At 43.7% G+C, this 22,547-nt stretch overlaps 1 pseudogene; it reads left to right on the forward strand.

The window, feature by feature from the left end:
• Positions 1–22,547, forward strand: part of LOC115113596 (malonate--CoA ligase ACSF3, mitochondrial-like) — a 38,664-nt pseudogene that overhangs the window by 455 nt on the left and 15,662 nt on the right.

Genomic DNA, 22,547 nt, shown 5'->3' on the forward strand with positions numbered 1-22,547 from the left:
CGCCACAAAGTGATTACATTCTGTGCCACTGCCTGTCCCTGAATGATTTATCCTTTCAAAATAAACTGTGGCATAGCAAAATATTTGCTAGCAGTCTAGCCTGCACAGTATTCATAGAAGTGTCACTGCAGATAAAGGCTAACTGCAAGCCTGTCAGAAATACAGTCTTATCACTATAGCAGGGATAGCGCCTATTCTTGTCATAACAATTTCACTTAGCCTATGTTAATTATGAATCTCTCAAAATTAACAGGTACTCCAATGCGACCATTGTGTGGCTTGACATCATGAGGATAACATTGGTAGCTTTGAGCAGCATAGTCTCCCATCATGTTGCCAGGGGCAGTACGTCACTTGGTCCCTCTGTGGCTCTCTGCTTTGACTGCTGGCTGGTTACAGTGTGAGGCAGGGCCAGGGAGATGGCTGCTGGGACAGGTCTTGAGGAGAGCCTACACCTCCACAAGAGCAAGGCAGGCTGCAGCAGGGGACAGTGCCCCTGTGTTTTCCAGAGCCCGAGTGTACGGGGACAAGCTGGCCATGGTGGACGACAGTGGGAGCCACAGCTACAGGGTGTTGTATGGTAGTAGTAGGGGCCTGGCTGGGCGTATCAAGGCAGTTCTGGACTGCCCCTCTGGGGACCTGCAGGGAAAGTGCATCTCCTTCCTGTGTGCCAACGATGCCTTGTACACGGTAGCCCAGTGGGCGTCCATCTGCCCCCACCTACAGCCTCAGCTGTCTTCTGGAAGCCCCAGAGACCCAGCCTGAGCCTGGCATCACAGACTGGGCCCAGCGTCCTGCCATGATCATTTACACCAGCGGCACCACAGGCAGGCCCAAAGGGGTTCTCCACACTCACAGCAACATTCAGGCCATGGTAAATAGATTATTCAGTTGTTATATGCATGAATTGTGAGCATAAGATGAATACTGGTGTTATTCTGTACACTGCTATTTATCATAATGATGTTCTGAGGCATGTTGAATATTTGATCAGTCTGAAGGTTGGACTGAATTTTAAAAGCTAAACTTCAGCTTTTTTTCATTACTGATACTAACCAGGTTTGCATCCAACCCTTTTAGAGTAAAGTACATATCGGATAATAAAATGTCATGACAGTCCTGATGGAAACAGAATTTTGTTTTGGTAAAGGTGTCATAAAATGAATTATGCAAGAAATGTAGGTGGAAACGCTTTTCTGAGCAAATACTGATATAAATAATCATCATATCAAAGTAAACTTGGAGTCACGTGATGACATGTTGTGTGGTCAGGAAGGCATGCAGTTTATTAGGCTACAGATGAAACAAATGATGCAGAACTTCAAAGGGTGGTGAAAGTGCACGGTGATGAGCTTGATGCTCCTTTCCAAGAAATATCGAGGATCTTATTCTGGTGACATGATCATCGATGCTTGGCTGCCGTTTGACAAATCAAAATAAATCTCTATTTTTTTCCATAATAATCTCATCGTGTAGGCAACATTTTTTGAGACGACCGTCAGTAGAGTTGAAAATGCGATGGAAACCCATTTAACTTCATTTTTTGATTTGGTACATGGGAATTGAACTGCAAAAAATATTTGTATATGCACTACGTCATCACACACAGCCTTTTATCTGCAACAAGTCAATTAGATGGAAACACAATTCATATTGTTTTTTTGTAAGGATTTTATAATACTCACATGAAAATCTGTCGCCAATTGAATGGAAACATAGTTCTTTTTTTATTTCCTGCTGTCGGTACTGTGAACTTCAGAAGTATTTTTCTCTTGAGGTATTAATAGAGGTTCTATTGAGACAGTTTTCTGTAGCCCAGTGGTAGTATGTAAGGGTGGGTTGTCGGGGGTTACACATGCGACAGACAAGAGTGTCGTTTTGCTTTTGTTCCACGTGAGCTTTCTGAATAATCGCCCAAATTATTTCATTACACGGGGCACTTCAGGCTATGTAGGATTTTTTGGGGGTACATTTTCAACCACAATTGACCTGCATGTCCAATAGAGTAGAAAATTAGATCACCCTCAATTAAGGAGATTCATTTGTAAATGACAAGCCCAGGGAGGGAGGTCAGTGAGGGAACACGGAAGAGATGGTTCCTGGAAGGTTGAGGGCTTGGGGACACTATCCATTCCCTCTGCTCCTTCCAGCTGTCTGGCCCTGCTGACTAAAGACAGGGGTTTACTCTCTTCTTGCACGGTGGTTACATTAAGTATGTTTGATAAGGAGTGGCAGAACGGAACCTTCAGGCAGGACCACCATGAAAGCTTTTGAGTGAGCTACCCATCATTATATAGAAAGGAAATGTCCAAAGAACTGGTAGGAACACATTGTATGACCAAATAGCTCAGTGGATCTCTCATGGCCTGTCTCCCCCTCTCCCAGGTTCAGGTTCTAGTGTCAGAGTGGGGCTGGTCCAGAGATGATGTCATCCTTCACACCTTTCCCCTGCACCACATCTATGGCATCGTCAACAAGCTGCTCTGACCTTCCTGGGTGGGTGCCACCACCGTCATGCTGCCTACCTTCCAGCCTCAGAAGGTACATTACAACTATAGTACACTACTACTGCTACTACTTGTAACATGCTGTTTCAGTTGACTCCCTCATGTCCTGTCTGTGTGCTGTCAGGTATTCTACTGCTGCCTGCCTTGTGTGTGTTAGCAGTAAGTAGTGCTCTGTAAGGGACTTCAGTGGAGGCTGTCTGTCCTCCTCTTGCGGGGATCCACTCCACAGACCTGAACAATGGAGACACACCGGGGCGGGAGGCTGGTGGGGAGTAGAAGGGGGCTGCTGTTCAAACTTATCGGCTAGTTGTCAGCCATCGGCGCTAATTGTGGCAGTGTTGCCGTGCTGAAAGCACTGGCCCGGGGATGTCAATAACAGAGCCTGGAGCTGAGCTGACACGGACAGGTCCATGATGCCCCCCGCCTCATCCCGCCGGGCCGCTGGGGGTCATGGGTGTTGGCAGCCAGGCAGGCAGTGCTCCAGGTTGGCAGTCAGTGCTCCCCCCCAGACTGTCATGCTAAGCGTTTGGAGCTGAATGATGGATTGCCCAGTGTGGCTTTGTATCTGACCACGCCAACTCACAGCACAGGCTTTAGAGCCAGATCAATAGATGAGGTGACATTGAAGGATGATAGTGCTTGTTTGGAGAGGTGGTGGTGGAGTAGGTAAGGGGGGTGGTGTCAGAGGGGTTTTAAGGTCTAGGAGAACATAATGGGAGTCAAGGGTATGATTGACAGGTAAGGGCTGTAGAGGACAACCAATAAAGAGGAGGTTTACTGTAGTATCAGAGCATTTCACTTTCTTTATACCTAACCTGACCTTGTGTACCAAACAGACAGCATACGCTTTACTCTCACCCCTGAGGATGCCTTGTAGATTTTTTTTTTCATTTTCTTGAAGTCATAATGAGAAATAAATCGATATACTGTAATATATTAATATAGCTCTAGGCTATTTCTGAGTGACTGTCTAATAGACCGGTTGGAAATTGTACTGAGAGTACACTATATATACAAAAGTTTGTGGACACCCCTTAAAATTGTATAAAATCGAGCACACATCCATGCAATCTCCATAGACAAACATTGGCAGTAGAATGGACTTACTGAAGAGCTCTGTGACTTACATCGTGGTACCGTCATAAGATGCCACCTTTCCAACAAGTCAGTTCGTCAAATTTCTGTCCTTCTAGAGCTGCCCCGGTCAACTATAAGTGCTGTTATTGTGAAGTGGAAACACCTAAGAGCAACAACGGCTCAGCCGTGAAGTGGTAGGCCACACAAGCTCACAGAACAGAACCGCTGAAGCATGTAGTGTGTTAAAATCGTCTGTCCTTTGCTTCAACACTCACTACAGAGTTCCAAACTGCCTCTGGACGCAACATCTGCACAATAAATGTTAGTATAGACCTTCATTAAATGGGTTTCCATGGCCGAGCAGCTGCACACAAGCCTAAGATCACCATGCGCAATGCCAAGTGTCAGCTGGAAAGGTGTAAAGCTCGCTGCCATTGGACTCTGGAGCAGTGGAAATGCATTCTCTGCAGTGATGAATTCCGCTTCACCATCTGGCAGTACGACAGACGAATCTGGGTTTGGTGGATGCCAGGAGAACGCTACTACGACAGACGCGCTCATTTTAATTGCTGGAATGGAATAAGTGGAACGGTATCAAACATATGGAAACCACATTTATTCCATTCCAGCCATTACAATGATATATATACTGAACAAAAATCAAAACGCAACATGCAACAATTTCAACGATTTTACTGAGTTACAGTTCATATAAGGAAATCAGTAATTGAAATAAATAAATTAGGCTTTATCTATGGATTTCACATGACTGGGCAGGAGCGCAGCCATGGGTGGCCCAGAGAGGTCATTGGCCCATTCACTGGGTAGCCAGGCCCAGGGAATCAGAATTTGGTTTTCCCCACAAAAGGGCTTTATTACAGACAGAAATACTACTTTTATAGTGGCCTTTTATTGTTGTCATCACAAGGTGCACCTGTGTAATGATTAGGGTTGCACATTTAGGGGGGAATATTCAGAGGTGGAACCTTTCCGTGGGAATATATGGGAATTCCTGGGAATATATGGGAATGAATGGAAATATATGCAAATTAAATTAATACCATTTAAATGTAGATATTTTTACAATATCATGTGGAGACAGAAACATTAACATTTTACCTTATCATAAGTAGATAAAAAACACATGAGCTGGCGCACACCCAGAATAATAGTTTGTGTGGAGGTGCTGACTAACGGCGAATAAACTATAAACTATCGAAATAAAGAAAGTCGCATACTCCATGTATAATCTCACAGCAATTTAATGGGTATTTACCAACGTTTCAGGAATCACTGTGCCTTCCTCGGGGTAATGTCATGAATACTTGAACCAGGTTATGTAGACACACAGTGCAATTAGTGTACCGGTAACCAATGACAGTAGTGAGGGGTGTGTCATAATGATGAAGATCGGATATCCAGTAAGCCTCCCTTTGGTAGTAGTAGGATCTCGATGTTACCTCCTCTCCTTGGTAGAACAACATGATCAATGCCTGTGTATTTGAGGGAGGAGATGGGATGGTTAGCTTCAACAAAGTGAGCTGCTACTGGATAGTCAATGTTCTTACACGTGATTGAGCTGCGGTGTTCAGCTATGCGTTGTTTTACCTTATCATAAGTAGACATAATTGCAATTGATTAAATCATTCCAATATAAATACAAGTTAAAAAATGTGTTATGAATTGAACTTTAATTAAATGAGTTGACTCTTCACATGGGATGATTTCACTGAACAACAAAAGAAAGGGAATATTGAGTGATCCCCAATGATCTATCGCATCTCCCAAAAATGTTTTCAACATACTTCTGTAAAATGATAGTCTAAAAGCTAAAGCTTTGGTTGTCTTCCTCTCAGTTTTCCATGTCTTCTCCCTGAACCTCCTCAATGTCCACCTCTTGAACATGAGACTCTGAGGCCTCATCTTCACTGTCACTTTCCAAACTTGTTGAGGATGGCTCGTTGTCAGGCTCAAAAAGCCTCAAATTTGCCCGGATGGCCACCAATTTTTCAACTCTTGTATTGGTCAGCCTGTTGCATGCTTTGGTGTGTGTGTGTTCCCAAACAAGGACCAGTTGCGCTCTGAGGCGGCTGATGTTGGTGGGATGTGGCGGATGATGGAGGCATCAGGGGAAAGAGCCTCAGATCCACAAAGTCCCCTCCACCAGGTGGCTGATGAGATATGTTGCATGACTGCCATATTGTATTTCCATCCCAAAGCCCTTGCTTGGAAGTGTACTTCGCCAGACTGCCAAGAACCTTGCCCTCATCCAGGCCAAGGTGGCGAGACACGGTAGTGATGACACCATTGGCCTTGTTGATCTCTGCACCAGACAGGATGCTCTTCGCAGCATACTTGGGGTCCAACATGTACGCTGCGGCGTGTATGAGCTTCATGCAGAAGTCTTCACGCTTTTTGATGTATTTCAGAACTGCAGTTTCCAAAGCTTGGAGCAACAGTGATGTGGGCAGGGCAGTACGGATTTATTTTACATCTGCAAGCAGAGTCTGAACATCAGACAGGATGGAATTGTCTCCCTCAATCCGTGCAATGGCTACTGCTATAGGTTTCAGGAGTTTCAGGCTGCTTACCACTCTCTCTCAAAATACATAATCCAGGAGGACCCTCTTGATGGGGCTGTCCATATCAGCAGACTGTGATATGGCCATTTCTTGGAGAGACTCCTTCCCTTCCAAGAGACTGTCACACATGATGACAACACCACCCCAAAAGGTGTTGCTGGGCAGCTTCAATGTGGTGCTCTTATTCTTCTCACTTTGCTTGGTGAAGTAGATTACTACTACTACTTGATGACCCTTCACATACCTAACCATTTCCTTGGCTCTCTTGTAGAGTGTATCCATTGTTTTCAGTGCCATGATGTCCTCGAGGAGCAGATTCAATGCATGAGCAGCACAGTCAATGGGTGTGATGTGAGTGTAGGACTCCTCCACTTTAGACCAAGCAGCCTTCATGTTCTCAGCATTGTCTGAATGCCGTTACACCTAGCCTTAACAGGAAGCTAGTGTAGAGAGGCTAGCACTGGAGTAATATGGTCACATTTTTTGCTTCTAGTCAAGATTCTAGCAGCCGTGTTTAGCACTAACTGAAGTTTATTTAGTGCTTTATCCAGATAGCCGGAAAGTAGAGCGTTGCAGTAGTCTAATCTAGAAGTGACAAAAGCATGGATACATTTTTCTGCATCATTTTTGGACAGAAAGTTTCAGATTTTTGCAATGTTACGTAGATGGAAAAAATATGTCCTTGAAACAGTCTGATATGTTTGTCAAAAGAGAGATCAGGGTCCAGAGTAACACCGAGGTCCTTTACAGTTTTATTTGAGATTACTGTACAACCATCAAGATTAATTGTCAGATCCAACAGAAGAACTCTTTGTTTCTTGGAACCTAGAACAAGCATCTCTGTTTTGTCCGAGTTTAAAAATAAATATTTGCCGCCATCCACGTCCTTATGTCTGAAACACAGGCTTTTAGGGAGGGCAATTCTGGGGCTTCCCCATGTTTCATCGAAATGTACAGCTGTGTATCGTCCGCATAGCAGTGAAAGTTAACATTTTGTTTCCGAATGACATCACCAAGAGGTAAAATATATAGTGAAAACAATAGAGGTCCTAAAACGGAACCTTGAGGAACACCAACATTTACAGTTGATTTGTCTTAGGACAAACCATCCAAAGAGACAAACTGATATCTTTCCGACAGATAAGATCTAAACCAGGCCAGAACTTGGCCATGTAGACCAATTTGGGTTTCCAATCTCTCCAAAAGAATGTGGTGATCGATGGTATCAAAAGCAGTACTAAGGTCTAGGAGAACGAGGACAGATGCAGAGCCTTGATCTGACGCCATTAAAAGGTAATTTACCACATTCATGAGTGCAGCCTCAGTGCTATGATGGGGTCTAAAACCAGACTGAAGTGTTTTGTATACATTGTTAGTCTTCAGGAAGGCAGTGAGTTGCTGTGCAAAAGCTTTTTTTGTTTTTGAGAGAGGAATGGGAGATTTGATATAGGCCGATAGCTTTTCATATTTTCTGGGTCAAGGTTTGGCTTTTTCAAGAGAGGCTTTATTACTGCCACTTTTAGTGAGTTTGGTACACATCCAGTGGATAGAGAGACGTTTTTTATGTTCAACATAGGAGGGCCAAGCACAGGAAGCAGCTCTTTCAGTAGTTTAGTTGGAATAGGGTCCAGCATGCAGCTTTGGTTTAGAGGCCATTACTTTTTTCATGAATGTGTCAAGAGATATAGTATTAAACAACTTGAGTGTCTCACTTGATCCTAGGTCCTGGCAGTGTTGTGCAGACCCAGGACAACTGAGCTTTGGAGAAATACGCAGATTTAAAGAGGAATCTATAATTTGCTTTCTAATGATCATGATTTTTTCATCAAAGAAGTTCATGAATTTATCACTGCTGAAGTGAAAGCTTGTTTTTAGGGGTGCGACTGCGTTTAGAGTATTACGCAAGGTTAAATTAAGTTCCTCAGGTGGTTAACCGATTGTTGTACTCTGACATCCTTTGTTAGGTGGAGGGAGTCTGGAAGGGCATCTAGGAATCTTCGGGTTGTCCGAGAATTTATAGCACGGCGTTTGATGATCCTTGGTTGGGGTCTGAGCAGATTATTTGTTGCGATTGCAAATGTAATCAAATGTGTGGTCTTATAGTCCAGGATAATAAGGAAAAACATTTAGATCCACAATATTTATTCCACGGGACAAAACTAGGTCCAGAGTATGACTGTGGCAGTGAGTAGGTCCGGAGACATGTTGGACAAAACTCACTGAGTCGATGATGGCTCCAAAAGCCTTTTGGAGTGGGTTTGTGGACTTTTCCATGTGAATATTAAAGTCTCAAAATGTGAATATTATCTGCCATGACTACAAGGTTCGATAGGAATTCAGGGAACTCAGTGAGGAATGCTGTATACGGCCCAGGAAGCCTGTAAACAGTAGCTATAAAAAATGATTGAGTAGGCTGCATAGATTTCGTGACTAGAAGCTCAAAAGACAAAAACTGTCATTTTTTGGGGGGTAAATTGAAATTTGGTTTCGTAAATGTTAGCAACACCTCCGCCTTTGCGGGATGTGGTCACAAGTGTAACCAGGAGGAGAGGCCTCTTTTAACACAGTAAATTATCAGTCTTAAGCCATGTTTCAGTCAGGCCAATCACATCAAGATTATGATCAGTGATTAGTTCACTGACTATATCTGCCTTGGAAGTGAGGGATCTAACATTAAGTCACCCTATTTTGAGATGTGAGATATCACAATCTCTTTCAATAATGACAGGAATGAAGTGAGATCGCTAAGGCGAATACCGCCAAGGCAAAGGGTGGCTACTTCGAAGAATCTCAAATATGAAATATATTTTGATTTGTTTGGTTACTACATGATTCCATATGTGTTATTTCATAGTTTTGATGTCTTCACTATTATTCTACAATGTAGAAAATAGTAAAAATAAAGAAAAACCCTTGAATGAGTAGGTGTGTCCAAACTTTTGACTGGTACTATATATACATACATACAGTTGAAGTTGGACTCATTAAAACTCATTTTTCAACCACTCCACAAATGTCCTGTTTACAAACTATGGTTGTCACGAATGTCGTCAGGGAAATGACCGGACCAAGGTGCAGCGTGGTGATCGTACATTTTTATTTAATGTTATAAATGTCAACAAGAAAACACCAAAAACGATCGTGAAGCTGACTAGGGCTATACAGGCCACTAACACAAACAACTACCCACAACTAAGGTGGCAAAACAGGCTGCCTAAGTATGATTCCCAATCAGAGACAACGATAGACAGCTGTCCAGGATTGAGAACCATACCCGGCCAAAACATAGAAACAGAAAACGTAGAAATAAAGAAACTAGAATGCCCACCCTAGTCACACCCTGGCCTAACCAAAATAGAGAATAAAAGTCTCTCTATGGCCAGGGCGTGACAAGGGTTTTGGCAAGTCGGTTAGGACATCTACTTTGTGCATGTCACAAGTCATTTTTCCATCAATTGTTTACAGACAGATGATTTCACTTATAATTCACTGTATCACAATTCCGGTGGGTAAGAAGTTTACGTACACTAAGTTGACTGTGCCTTTAACCAGCTTGGAAAGTAAACTTCCAACTTCAACTGTATATATGTAAATGATGTGAAAAAATATTTTCCCCCTTTCTGATTTTCTCTATTTTTGCATATTATTATTTGCAGATCTTTAATATTTTTTAAATTAAATTAAATTAATTAACAAAGTTATGCAACACCCAATTCTCCTCTGTGAAAAAAGTCATGTCCCCCTTACACTCAACTGGTTGTGCCACCTTTAGCTGCAATTACTCCAGCCAAATGCTTCCTGTAGTTGTTGATCAGTCTCTCACATCTCTGTGGAGGAATTTTGGCCCACCTTTACATGCAGAACTGCTTTAACTCAGTGACATTTGTGGGTTTTCAAGCATGAACGGCTCTTTTCAAGTCACAACATATGAATTGGTTCCTTTTGAACCATTTTCATGTAGACTAAATTGTGTGTTTTGGATCACTGTCTTGCTGCATGACCCAGCTTTGCTTCAGCTCACAGGCAGATGGCCTAACATTCTCCTGTAGAATTACCTGATACAGAGCAGAATTCATGGTTCCTTTTATTAAGACAAGTCGTCCAGTACCTGAAGCAGCAAAGCATCCCCAAACCATCACACTACCACCACCATGCTGACCATTGGTATGAGGTTCTTACTGTGGAATGCAGTGTTTGGTTTTCGCCAAATATTTTTTATTCTGCGGGCGGTCAGACAGATGACTTTGGGATGAAAATCTATTTTGTTATCCCACACACTATTTAGAAATGTTCCTCTTTCTGCTTTGTATGCGTTAACCTACCTATTGTATTAAAAGCAGATATTTGTTGCATTATTCACACATTCAGAATTCGCTGTTTCGACTTCAGTAGCCTACCTCTCCTCGTTGGGCGTGAAAGCTCAAGTATGCCTAGTATGTGTGGTCTCATTGAAATATAGTATGCTGCTTAGATGGGCAGAGAATCACGTGGCAGTTAACTTAAATATGATTCTACTGTAGTTTACTACAATGTCTCTGTAAATAAATATTGATCATGGAAAAAAAGTGGAGGGCGCTCAACCAATGTGAGTCGAAGTGCAATCAAAAAATGTAATCATCATTGAAATGGAAAAGGCACAATGCGCACATAGGTAGGCGACTATGGTGAGCGAGCGTTGGTCCTTTTCATTTTCAATAGGTATTGATTACCCATTTATTTGTCTCTGCCTGCAAATCGTCCTCCTAACAGGTAGGCTATATCCTATAGGCCTATTCAAAACGTAGCAAGTGTTGCTCTTATCATTCTTGCTGCTTCAAGTTCAGTAACCATACCTGCTAGATCAGGTGCGCATGTGGTCTCAATTAAATAGAGTAGGCCTATGAATGGGCAGAGAATAGGTCTATGATTAGGGTATAGTTTACTATAGCCTAATACCATAACTATTGATCACCTATATTTCTCCATCTGAAGATCTTCCGACTCCTAAAAGGTAGGCTATGAAAATAGCTCAAGAGAAAGTTCAAGTCTCTCCTACTCTGCTCTCGTCAAACTACATCTAGCATATTGGCTGATATTGTCCAGTAATACAGATAGCCTACACTCAAAAAGTGTGTTGAGTAAATATTAATGATCAAATATAGATTACTACTAAATAGAGTTAGGTACATCAAACACGGTTGTATTGAGTGAATGCTATAGATAGCGTTTTTATTAGCTCACTTCTAAATCCTCTACTTATGTTGAATTTACCTAGTGTGATTAAATTCCACTTGAGTTCCATAGTGTTTTAGTAACAGAAGTGAGTCACATAAATACAACACAAGTAACTTTGGTTTAGCTGACTTTATTGACTTCACTTCAAGTTATTACCAAGGTAACAGGGAACGAGAACTAAGTCATCAGCTTCACATGAAAACAAACAGTGGCAAGCACACTTGCATCAAAGTGAATATTTCCTAATCATTTAGATTTGGAAACACTACTAATCAAATTGTATTAGTCACTTGCGCCGAATACACCACCTTACAGTGGAATGCTTACTTACAAGCCCTTAACCAACAATGCAGTTTTAAGAAAAATACCTAAAGAAATAAAGTAACAAATAATTAAAGAGCAGCAACACATTAACATTAGCGAGGCTATATAGCCAACAAGTTCAAACAGGTGCCATTAATACAGGTAACGAGTGGAGGACAGAGGAGCCTCTTAAAGAAGAAGTTACAGGTCTGTGAGAGCCAGAAATCTTGCTTGTTTGTAGGTGACCAAATACTTATTTTCCACCATAATTTGCAAATAAATTCATTAAAAATCCTACAATGTGATTTTCTGGATTTTTTTTCTTATTTTGTCTGTCTTAGTTGAAGTGTACCTATGATGAAAATGACAGGTCTCTCTCATCTTTTTAAGTGGGAGAACATGCACAATTGGTGGCTGACTAAATACTTTTTTGCCCCACTGTAGGTGTTCCTTTTGTCCAGGTGTGAAAGGGCAGTGTGGAGTGCAATAGAGATTGCATCATCTGTGGATCTGTTTGGGCGGTATGCAAATTGGAGTAGGTCTAGTGTTTCTGGGATAATGGTGTTGATGTGAGCCATGACCAGCCTTTCAAAGCACTTCATGGATACAGACGTGAGTGCTACATGTCGGTCGTCATTAAGGCTTTTACAACTTGGTGAAAGAGCGCAACACATACACACTGAACTTTACTCAAGCCTGCTCTGTGGTGTCCACGCGGTCCGAAATCCAGTCGACTGCTCTGAGGCGTCCGCATGGTCCTGAAGCACATCTTGTATCATATTGCATTGATAAAACTGGGAGGACAACAGTTTGGGAAAGTTGAACTGTATACTAATACTCAGAGAAATCGCCTTGCTATTGACCAATCGAAGCTCACTATAGTTTCCAGACTACTGGTTTGGCTGTTGATACCTAGCACTACCTAGCCTGCTTGCTAGCACTACCTAGCCTGCTTGCTAGCACCAACATTAGGGTGAAACAAGCGTGGCAATCCAGATTTACATGTTAAAAGGATCTCGCCTATATCTTCACAACACCCTTCTTGTCTCAACATTTTAAATTATACTCAAGACACATTATCTTCACACATATTTTAGATGCTTTTCACTGACAGCCGCAACTCATTTATCAACTTGGCCTATTGCCATGTGCGTTGCCCAAATTGCAGGCTTCTCAAATAGGCATAGGCCTATAAGCTTGTGATTTGAAACAATTCACATTGTCACACCCTGACCATAGTTTGCTTTGTATGTTCTATGTTTTGTTTGGTCAGGGTGTGATCTGAGTGGGCATTCTATGTTGGATGTCTTGTTTGTCTGTTTCTGTGTTTGGGCCTGATATGGTTCTCAATCAGAGGCAGGTGTTAGTCATTGTCTCTGATTCAGAGCCATATTTAGGTAGCCTGTTTTGTGTTGGGTTTTGTGGGTGATTGTTCCTGTCTCTGTGTTTGCACCAGATAGGGCTGTTTTGTTTTTTTCACATTTCTTGGTTTTGTTAGTCTATTCATGTATAGTTTCTTTATTAAAGAACCATGAATAATAACCACGCTGCGTTTTGGTCCGCCTCTCCTTCGACACAAGAAAACCGTTACACACATCTTTTTTTTTAAAGAAGCTAATGATTTTGAATGATTTTATTTATTTCTGTATAGACAGGAGTTATTAGGCCTATATAGCCTAATTTTGGCAAATGTATTTGTTTTCATATCAACCTTCTTTCCTTGTCCATGCAGAAGCCAAAGGTGCAATCCTAGTCATATTAGCAAACCATCCTAGTTGTTGCATCTTTAGATTCCCCCTCTTTCTAAGTTTCTAAGAGATACGGAACAGCTCTCATCAGGTGAACTGTTTAGAATGGTGTTTTCCCACGAATTGCATCGGCCGCTTCATTACAGGAGTTGCATGTTCTGTTTGGATGAATTACCATAATCTAAATGTGATTTATTTATTTCTGCGCACCGTGGGTGGACACCCTAATGGGTTACGCAACCAATGCATATGGGTTTGGTAAATTTCTCAAATTGCGGGTAAATTAAAATATTCCCAGTTAAGCAGCATGTTCCTAACGGAAACCCTGGTGTGTGAGTGGGTGGAGGGATAGTTGGAGGTCCCTGTGCATGACTGTCTCTGACCCCAGAGGAAGGAGGGCTCTGCTCGGTCGATCAAGCATGGGAGTGGGTGTGTGGCTCGAGCAGGCCCCCAGTGTCCAGTCTGGAGCGTGAAATCTCGAGATCTGCTGGTCGGCTACAGTGTAGCAACCTAGGGGTGCCAAAAGCCTCAGTCTGCCTTAGAAAACCTATTTAAATTACGATCGCCAGAACAGCCAAACAACATTACATTTACATTTAAGTCATTTAGCAGACGCTCTTATCCAGAGCGACTTACAAATTGGTGCATTCACCTTATGACATCCAGTGGAGCAGCCACTTTACAATAGTGCATCTAAATCTTTTAAGGGGGGTTGAGAAGGATTACTTTATCCTATCCTAGGTATTCCTTAAAGAGGTGGGGTTTCAGGTGTCTCCGGAAGGTGGTGATTGACTCCGCTGTCCTGGCGTCGTGAGGGAGTTTGTTCCACCATTGGGGGGCCAGAGCAGCGAACAGTTTTGACTGGGCTGAGCGGGAACTGTACTTCCTCAGTGGTAGGGAGGCGAGCAGGCCAGAGGTGGATGAATGCAGTGCCCTTGTTTGGGTGTAGGGCCTGATCAGAGCCTGGATGTACTGAGGTGCCGTTCCCCTCACAGCTCCGTAGGCAAGCACCATGGTCTTGTAGCGGATGCGAGCTTCAACTGGAAGCCAGTGGAGAGAGCGGAGGAGCGGGGTGACGTGAGAGAACTTGGGAAGGTTGAACACCAGACGGGCTGCGGCGTTCTGGATGAGTTGTAGGGGTTTAATGGCACAGGCAGGGAGCCCAGCCAACAGCGAGTTGCAGTAATCCAGACGGGAGATGACAAGTGCCTGGATTAGGACCTGCGCCGCTTCCTGTGTGAGGCAGGGTCGTACTCTGCGGATGTTGTAGAGCATGAACCTACAGGAACGGGCCACCGCCTTGATGTTAGTTGAGAACGACAGGGTGTTGTCCAGGATCACGCCAAGGTTCTTAGCGCTCTGGGAGGAGGACACAGTGGAGTTGTCAACCGTGATGGCGAGATCATGGAACTGGCAGTCCTTCCCCGGGAGGAAGAGCAGCTCCGTCTTGCCGAGGTTCAGCTTGAGGTGGTGATCCGTCATCCACACTGATATGTCTGCCAGACATGCAGAGATGCGATTCGCCACCTGGTCATCAGAAGGGGAAAGGAGAAGATTAATTGTGTGTCGTCTGCATAGCAATGATAGGAGAGACCATGTGAGGTTATGACAGAGCCAAGTGACTTGGTGTATAGCGAGAATAGGAGAGGGCCTAGAACAGAGCCCTGGGGGACACTAGTGGTGAGAGCACGTGGTGAGGAGACGGATTCTCGCCACGCCACCTGGTAGGAGCGACCTGTCAGGTAGGACGCAATCCAAGCGTGGGCCGCGCCGGAGATGCCCAACTCGGAGAGGGTGGAGAGGAGGATCTGATGGTTCACAGTATCGAAGGCAGCCGATAGGTCTAGAAGGATGAGAGCAGAGGAGAGAGAGTTAGCTTTAGCAGTGCGGAGCGCCTCCGTGATACAGAGAAGAGCAGTCTCAGTTGAATGACTAGTCTTGAAACCTGACTGATTTGGATCAAGAAGGTCATTCTGAGAGAGATAGCGGGAGAGCTGGCCAAGGACGGCACGTTCAAGGGTTTTGGAGAGAAAAGAAAGAAGGGATACTGGTCTGTAGTTGTTGACATCGGAGGGATCGAGTGTAGGTTTTTTCAGAAGGGGTGCAACTCTCGCTCTCTTGAAGACGAAAGGGACGTAGCCAGCGGTCAGGGATGAGTTGATGAGCGAGGTGAGGTAAGGGAGAAGGTCTCCGGAAATGGTCTGGAGAAGAGAGGAGGGGATAGGGTCAAGCGGGCAGGTTGTTGGGCGGCCGGCCGTCACAAGACGCGAGATTTCATCTGGAGAGAGAGGGAGAAAGAGGTCAGAGCACAGGGTAGGGCAGTGTGAGCAGAACCAGCGGTGTCGTTTGACTTAGCAAACGAGGATCGGATGTCGTCGACCTTCTTTTCAAAATGGTTGACGAAGTCATCTGCAGAGAGGGAGGAGGGGTGGGGAGGGGGAGGAGGATTCAGGAGGGAGGAGAAGGTGGCAAAGAGCTTCCTAGGGTTACAGGCAGATGCTTGGAATTTAGAGTGGTAGAAAGTGGCTTTAGCAGCAGCGACAGAAGAGGAAAATGTAGAGAGGAGGGAGTGAAAGGATGCCAGGTCCGCAGGGAGGCGAGTTTTCCTCCATTTCCGCTCGGCTGCCCGGAGCCTTGTTCTGTGAGCTCGCAATGAGTCGTCGAGCCACGGAGCGGGAGGGGAGGACCGAGCCGGCCTGGAGGATAGGGGACATAGAGAGTCAAAGGATGCAGAAAGGGAGGAGAGGAGGGTTGAGGAGGCAGAATCAGGAGATAGGTTGGAGAAGGTTTGAGCAGAGGGAAGAGATGATAGGATGGAAGAGGAGAGAGTAGCGGGGGAGAGAGAGCGAAGGTTGGGACGGCGCGATACCATCCGAGTAGGGGCAGTGTGGGAAGTGTTGGATGAGAGCGAGAGGGAAAAGGATACAAGGTAGTGGTCGGAGACATGGAGGGGAGTTGCAATGAGGTTAGTGGAAGAACAGCATCTAGTAAAGATGAGGTCGAGCGTATTGCCTGCCTTGTGAGTAGGGGGGGGGAAGGTGAGAGGGAGAGGTCAAAAGAGGAGAGGAGTGGAAAGAAGGAGGCAGAGAGGAATGAGTCAAAGGTAGACGTGGGGAGGTTAAAGTCACCCAGAACTGTGAGAGGTGAGCCGTCCTCAGGAAAGGAGCTTATCAAGGCATCAAGCTCATTGATGAACTCTCTGAGGGAACCTGGAGGGCGATAAATGATAAGGATGTTAAGCTTGAAAGGGCTGGTAACTGTGACAGCATGGAATTCAAAGGAGGCGATAGACAGATGGGTAAGGGGAGAAAGAGAGAATGACCACTTGGGAGAGATGAGGATCCCGGTGCCACCACCCCGCTGACCAGAAGCTCTCGGGGTGTGCGAGAACACGTGGGCGGACGAAGAGAGAGCAGTAGGAGTAGCAGTGTTATCTGTGGTGATCCATGTTCCCGTCAGTGCCAAGAAGTCGAGGGACTGGAGGGAGGCATAGGCTGAGATGAACTCTGCCTTGTTGGCCGCAGATCGGCAGTTCCAGAGGCTACCGGAGACCTGGAACTCCACGTGGGTCGTGCGCGCTGGGACCACCAGATTAGGGTGGCCGCGTCCACGCGGTGTGGAGCGTTTGTACCACTCTACCACTCTAAACAAAAACAATTCCGACCCCCACGGTGAATAATGTTTTTAATTCGCTACAAATCCAGATATATTTCTATTCTGACGTCTACATTTGTCAGCACACAGGATCACGTTCTGACAGACCAATTATGGGCTGGCAGGCTATGAGGAGGCTCGCGCCCTCATGCCGTAAACATTAAGGTTGACTCTCTCAGACAAGATGAAAACGATTACATCGACCATGATCCTTTGCTAGTTATGGCCACTTTAACTATGATCCTTAGCGATTTTTGGGGGTACCACTCAGCAATATGGCGCGCTTTCAAATACTTCCAACTTCATGCGCCATCGGGAGTTTTCTATAGGAATAAGTGAATGACGTCAACGCGACTGGTGATAACAGAACATATCAGGACTGGACTCACAGACCAGAGGCCAGGAGAGCAGAGGACAAGAGGTTAATGGCTGGGAGGTCATGATCCATCCTCACAAAACTGAACTGAACTGCATCATTGTGTGGTGGTGGAGAAAAGGTACTGGCTACAGGGCTAGTATAGAGTAGCTGGATGCTGCTGGGTTAAGGGCTGTTTGGGATGCAGTTTGCAGCCGAGGGTCTCCAACATACACTCCCCCAGGTGCAGGGCAGCTCTTTGACGGACATAAATTGGCTTTTCCCCCCTCCTGAGTGGCTGCTGGGGGAAGCGCTCCACTGCGCTTGATAGACACGGCCCAGAATGCCCAGAACAGACACAGGAAATAATATTCCCCTCTGAACCCCGCTATCTAGTCTGTCCGTGTGTGCGCGTGGTTGTGGATGTGTGTGGCTGAGCAGATAGATAAAGTTTTGTGAGTTTGCGTGAATAGATGGGTCTCTGTGGGATAGTCCACGCTTCTGCCTGTTTATTTAATAGACACATCATTTTTCAACCTTAATCTATTTTGATATTGCAATATTTAGAGCTTGAAGGGAAGAGGAGCGAAAAGGCAGGGTTGATAAAATGACAAAGCAGGTAAGTTGAGAAGGGGAAGTTAACTAAAGAGAGTAGGCAGTAAAAGTGGGTGATTTAAGAGGACAGGGAGGAGGGGAAGCTGAGGAATGGGTGGCAGATGAGGAGAGAATCGGTGTGGGGTGTGATGGAGAGAGGGACAGACAGGGGAAGACTGATAAGAGTAGGGGCAGTGAAGCAGGAAATTATGAAATGGAGAGAGTGAGGGTGTGGGAGAGAGGATGAGGGAGAATGAGGGAGGAGGTTCTAGGAGGGAGAGACGTGCGTGTGCTCCCAGGGGGGACAGAGCCAAGGAGAATCTGTCGTTCACCTTCAATTAATTCACACTGTCCTCCCATAGTGTGTTGGGGGTGCAGCCAGGCGTGCCGGGGGGTATGAGGGACTCGTAATATCTGTGTGTGTGTGTGTTTGTATGTGTGCGTACTGTGTAAGTAGCTTTGTCCTTGCGTGAGTGTATACGAGGCGCTTATGTATAAATGTGTAGCCATGTGTCAGTTAGTCTCTGTTTATGTGCATCCGTCTCTGAGTACGACTGAGAAAGAGGAGGAGGAGGGCTCTTGGCTCCACATTTGTTAAAAAAATAAAATAAAAGCGGGCAAAAGGTATTTTTAAAATTCAACGTGCCACAGCGTTATGACTGACCTCAATAACATTCCTGTTGAATTCCTCTTTAAGAAGCTTTAAGAAGACTGACCTTTACCGATCCTGTCAACGTTTTTGTAATAAACTAGCCTGTTGACAGTTTTCATCTTCAGCCATGTCCTCGCCTCGATCCTCATTCACTGTAAATAATGTACACACAATACCATGACACCCTATCCATCTGTTTTACATATTGTTATCTCACAATACCATGGCACCCCATCCATCTGTTTTACATATTGTGATCTCACAATACCATGGCACCCTATCCATCTGTTTTACATATTGTGATCTCACAATACCATGGCACCCCATCCATCTGTTTTACATATTGTGATCTCACAATACCATGGCACCCTATCCATCTGTTTTACATATTGTGATCTCACAATACCATGGCACCCTATCCATCTGTTTTACATATTGTGATCTCACAATACCATGACACCCCATCCATCTGTTTTACATATTGTGATCTCACAATACCATGGCACCCTATCCATCTGTTTTACATATTGTGATCTCACAATACCATGGCACCCTATCCATCTGTTTTACATATTGTGATCTCACAATACCATGACACCCCATCCATCTGTTTTACATATTGTGATCTCACAATACCATGGAACCCCATCCATCTGTGTTACATATTGTGATCTCACAATACCATGGCACCCTATCCATCTGTTTTACATATTGTGATCTCACAATACCATGGCACCCTATCCATCTTCTTTACATATTGTGATCTCACAATACCATGACACCCTATCCATCTTCTTTACATATTGTGATCTCACAATACCATGACACCCTATCCATCTTCTCTACATATTGTGATCTCACAATACCATGGCACCCTATCCATCTGTTTTACATATTGTGATCTCACAATACCATGACACCCCATCCATCTGTTTTACATATTGTGATCTCACAATACCATGACACCCTATCCATCTTCTTTACATATTGTGATCGCACAATACCATGGCACCCTATCCATCTGCTTTACATATTGTGATCTCACAATACCATGGCACCCTATCCATCTGTTTTACATATTGTGATCTCACAATACCATAACACCCTATCCATCTGCTTTACATATTGTGATCTCACAATACCATGCCACCCTATCCATCTTCTTTAAATATTGTTATCTCACAATACCATGACACCCTATCCATCTGTTTTACATATTGTGATCTCACAATACCATGCCACCCTATCCATCTTCTTTAAATATTGTTATCTCACAATACCATGGCACCCTATCCATCTGTTTTACATATTGTGATCTCACAATACCATGGCACCCTATCCATCTTCTTTACATATTGTGATCTCACAATACCATGACACCCTATCCATCTTCTTTACATATTGTGATCTCACAATACCATGACACCCTATCCATCTTCTCTACATATTGTGATCTCACAATACCATGACACCCTATCCATCTTCTCTACATATTGTGATCTCACAATACCATGACACCCTATCCATCTTCTCTACATATTGTGATCTCACAATACCATGACACCCTATCCATCTTCTCTACATATTGTGATCTCACAATACCATGACACCCTATCCATCTTCTCTACATATTGTGATCTCACAATACCATGACACCCTATCCATCTTCTTTACATATTGTGATCTCACAATACCATGACACCCTATCCATCTTCTCTACATATTGTGATCTCACAATACCATGACACCCTATCCATCTGCGTTACATATTGTGATCTGGATGAAATTATTATTTTTGCATTAATATAGGGTAGATATTCCATCTACGTACAATGTAAAAGACTGTTTCTGACTGCCCCCCCCCCTCTCCCTCAGGTATGGGAAGTCCTGCTCAGCTCCAAGGCTCTTATGGTGAATGTGTTCATGGCTGTTCCAACCATCTACTCCGAGCTGATCCGGCACTATGAGCACCACTTCTCCCAGCCACACGACCAGGACTTTGTCAGGGCTGCCTGCAAGGAGAGAATCAGGCAGCAAGAACCGTATAGTCTACTTATACTAGTGTCAATACCTCAGGAAATGAGTAGATCTCCATCATTAGCAGTATCATAATATTCATATAACTGGACAAATATCTTTTAACAAGCTCATTGCTTATCTATTGTGATGAAATTGCTTTCTTAAAATCTCTGACAAGACATCTTCAGAGCGAATGGGTTCTCATGAATTTGGACAGTGGTTTGTCATTCCGTCAGAGAGTGAAGCGATAGTTTGAAGGGGAAGGGATATGTGTCAGAGATCAAAGGGATGGGTTTTTAAAGAGAGACGGGGCTTTGTAGTGAGATGTGACAGATGCTTTCTGCAAATGTACCAGGGCTTATGCTCAAGAGAGAGTGAAGAAAGCATTGGGACGCGGTAGATGGAATAGAGTTATACATTCTATGTAAAGCCTAGCACTTATGTTACCCCAACCTAAAGTTGCAAAGCTACCGTTAATTTACCAAAGTGACCTGAATCTTCGGTAATTAACAGGAAATTTATGGTTACTTTGATCATTTATAACTGAATAATAAAAAAAACCTGTTAATATAAAGTATAAACTTTTTATGTTTCTAGTGGATAGACCATATGGTTCAAGAGAAAATGACCTAATTAATGGAAAAAGCATCTAATCAACAATGGCATTGTTTTCAATTAACTCTGCGACTCTTCAAACTATTGACTTTTTTCACCGTTGCTACCAGTTTGGCGGCAAAACATTTACAACAAAGACATATTGGTGTGTGACCGTGGCAAAGTAGGTTTGACATTGGATAGCCTTTGAGGTTAGTTAGCGACCTTCAAATAAATCACACAATGTAAATAGGACAATATTATAATGTTGCACATTAAATTCTTTCAATATTGTAAATTAATTTCTACAATTTATAGTTGGTTTGAGGTTTTTAAGTAATTGAAATTTGGAGCTTTTGTCATTTTAAAATCTTGTCCCATGTACATTGTGTAATTTACTGATGGTCCTTCACTAGCCCCATAGGGATATTGAACGTCAAACCAAATTGGCCATGGGCGTTATGATTGGCTCGCGTGCAGCTGCTCTCTGAATTGATGATTACTTGGGTGCTGCCAGCTGTGGGCATGTGGGCATGATTAAAATAAATCCAACCCACGGAAAACTCTTACAGTACCCTTCATTCTGTAACATACCATTTTATCCTATCATCTCGCAAATCTTCGTTTTCTATGAGACTGACTTTATGACCAAAATTATAATATTTACACTTTGTAGTACATTTTGACACTAGAATAATTTTTTACAACTCATATCGATGCCACATAGGCTGTTTTCAAAGCGAGAAGTTGCTTTTCAGGGGCAGTCACTCTTCAAACACCAATGGTATTCACTAAGTTGATGGTTTATATTTAGGCCACAGGCCGATACATTGTTTTCTTGAGCGGTTGGTTGGGGGGCCGGAACATAATTACAAATCATTTGTAGACTGCAAATTGACCGCAAGAAACCCAAACAGATATCATATTTGACTAAAACATAATCATTTTAAACCTTTGGGGGGGGGAAATAAAGCCACCCGTGGGCCAAATTTGGCTCATGGGCCAACCAGTTGGGGAATCTTGATTTAGGATAATGTTTTACAGCTTTGCCATAATTTGATAAGGCCACACAGGGCCAGAGATAATTAGACACATGTAATAATCTGAAGTACCCCAAAATGCCACTAGATGTCATCTTGTAAAATTCACCCAAAAACCTGAAAGTCACCAAAATGCTGGTAGTTCACTGGTAAACTTAGAAGGTTTACAGTAATATACCCTCCCTTTGCAACCCTACTCCCTCTTGAA

The sequence above is a fragment of the Oncorhynchus nerka genome, linkage group LG27 (assembly GCF_034236695.1).
Source record: "Oncorhynchus nerka isolate Pitt River linkage group LG27, Oner_Uvic_2.0, whole genome shotgun sequence".
NCBI lineage: Eukaryota > Metazoa > Chordata > Actinopteri > Salmoniformes > Salmonidae > Oncorhynchus > Oncorhynchus nerka.